The sequence below is a fragment of the Cyprinodon variegatus genome, unplaced genomic scaffold, assembly GCF_000732505.1.
Source record: "Cyprinodon variegatus isolate N-32 unplaced genomic scaffold, C_variegatus-1.0 Scaffold334, whole genome shotgun sequence".
Taxonomy (NCBI): Eukaryota; Metazoa; Chordata; class Actinopteri; order Cyprinodontiformes; family Cyprinodontidae; genus Cyprinodon; species Cyprinodon variegatus.
The window spans coordinates 236,395-239,447 of NW_015150787.1; positions in this window are offsets into that span (position 1 = coordinate 236,395).

The window sequence follows — 3,053 nt, forward strand, 5'->3', positions numbered from 1 at the left end:
TGGCCTTCTGGACAGCAGTCAGGTCGGCAGTCTTACCCATGATTGGGGTTTGAGTGATGAACCAGGCAGGGAGCTTTAAAGGCCTCAGGAATCTTTTGTAGGTGTTTAGAGTTAATTTGTTGATTCAGATGATTAGGTGCAAAGCTCGTTTAGAGACCTTTTTCATGATATGTTAATTTTGTGAGATAGGAATTTGGGGTTTTCATGAGCTGTATGCCAAAATCATCCGTATAAAGACAATAAAAGACCTGAAATATTTCAGTTAGTGTGCAATGAATCTAAAATATATGAATGTTCAAGTTGTATCATTACATTACGGAAAATAATCAACTTTATCACAATATGCTAATATTTTGAGAAGGACCTGTATATTTCAAATCTAAAAAGAAAATCCAGCAGTGAAATAAATTATCTTATTTTTTTCTCTCACTTTTCCGCTGTTCCTGAGTCCCGCCTATCATCACCAGATCTGTCACATATTCAATTTCGCGTTAATCAGCAAAAAAAAAATAAAAATTACATTGCAATCACTGGGACCGACTATTTTTGCTCAAATTGAGTAACACCTGACTCCTGACATCTTCCGGCAGTGACGTCAGGGTGCGGTACGCCCAGCGCCATTCTCCCCACTTTACAAGCAAAGTCAATGAGAACTAATAGACAACCCTGCAACTACAATTATTTAAGATTTCCAGAGGACTTCACCATTGAAATTTGCGAGAGCTATAGTTAAACTGACAATGCCCACATTCATGACAGTTGGATTTTGTAATACATCGGGTAAAAGTGAAAAAAAAAAGAGTTATTTCACCTTTCCGATTCATGATCCACCATGGGTTCATCGTTGAATTGCCAATTTGAAGAGGGAGGATTTGCCATCAAACTCCTGGCTAGAGAAAAAACACGTCATTAATCTGTCACTCTCTGCTTCACATAGTGAGCTGGTTGTCGCCATCATGCATAATAACGCATTGTGACAAACACCAGCATAGCAGTGGGACTTGCTCCACAGCAAGTCCCACTCACATCACAAAGTGATAGGTGGCAGTAATGTTCTTTGGATGTCTCAAGTAAAGCACATTCAAATGAAAATTACTCTTAATTAAAAACACTCAGGCTTGGACTGGGAATGATTTTTCGGCCCTGGCATTTTTCCAACTACATCGGCCCACTTATGGACACCCACCCCCCCAAATGTGAAACACAATATGAGTATACATTGTGGATTAACTGATCTATGTTCAAGCATCACACGAAAACCATCACCAAGACTTCTATAATGCGGTTTCACTGGCTATGAACACGGACACAACAGTGACTGCTGCTGCGTGATGCCAGATGTCATTGACTCACGTTTTCTAGCCCAAAACATTTTCATAAACCGCCTGGATATACGAAATCTCGCCCAATTTGAACCAAAGTCTATTGATCTCTTAGGCCATAAATCTAAAGAATTTTTTTTTTACCCATAGACGGCCATCCTAATCTGCCAGATTGGGAAACATCCCAACCTGGCGACAATGGACGGGAAAGGTTAGCCTTTAGATGCAAAACCCCATCATGCACCGCAACATATTTTTGCAAAATATTCAAACATAAATTCACCAAATACAAGAGGAACATCATAATTTGGTTTCATAATTTGGTTTAAAGAAAGCATTTTAGTTCTCTTATGTTTGGGCCGGTATGATTTAAGGAGGGCCGGCCCTTGCATGCTGAAATTCGGACCGGCCCACATATTACCAGTCCGAGCCTGAAAACACGTATCATTTATTGAAAAGTACGTAATAATTTCATACTAAAGTACTTTTAGAAGTTTGTATTCTGAATGTAACTTCTGGAATCCTAACTGGAAGTGTAGGAGCTGAGATTCTAACAAAAACAGTCATGTGTTTTGCTAGAGATGTGGGACTGCTATTATTTTCAACACGACTGTATTTGGATTTTATGCCTCTCCAGGACCTTAATATCTAAAATGGAAAGTTTATTTTAATCAAAAGCAGGACTTTAGACCAGTTATTTTCTCCTCAGCTGAGGTTTGCATGATCTCTGCTTTAGAACGTCCTGCAGTTCTGATCCAGACTGTCGGTCTGTGTGCTGTTTTAAAAGCAGTCCAGCTGCTGTTAATTCAACAACACATTTAAATTGGCTTCGCCTTACAGATCTCTGAGATTTATCATTCCAATCAACCATCTATCTTATTCTAAAACATGTTTTCCTTTCAACTCGTCATGACTGAATACTTGGAAACAATCATCTAAACAGTGAGTTTTTAGCAGTAACCTTTAGTGACTCTCCATCACTGTGGAGGATGTCAATGACTGGACAGCTGTTGAGTCAATTAGCCGTGCATCCTTATTTATGCACAGCCATAACATTGTTGTAAAAAAAATCCTTTGACTTATTGGATTATTTTCTGGGAAAATGCATTTCTGGTTTCCATCAGCTGTCGATCAAAATCAGGAAACAAGTGCTTATATAACGGTGTTTAAATCTGAAGTTAATCTCTTTTTCATGACATTTATCTCAATTTATTTATATCCTTTCTGATTACCATGGGGTTTCTAAGAGAATGCATAAGAGAAAGGGAAAGGGGTGCAAGTCACCTTCCTAAGCCAATCAAGAGGGGTAGTTTGCTGTGGATTTGTCTAAAACGCTTCTTGTCAATCATCCATTTTGTTTTTGTTCCCAATTTGAGGCATAAGTAAGAAGAAACAATATTCTAAAAGATGAATCATTTAACCTGACTGAAAATATGCAACATCTGATTCATCCATTGGATCTGATACCTCACACAGCAGCTTCCAGATGTCATCTTAACAGTGGAAAAAAAAACAATATTTGCAGAGAAAAGTGCTTTCTTACCTCAATACACCCATTATTTTATTATAAGAGGTAAATTGAAGTTCATTTAGATGTTTGCATTGATTTTTAGAGCCATTGTTAATCTATTAATGCAGGACCAAGCCCATCAAATCCATATTAATGTTTAGAAATCTATGCAGTCATGCTTGAATTTCACTCAAACTCAATAAATAAATTAATCATTACAA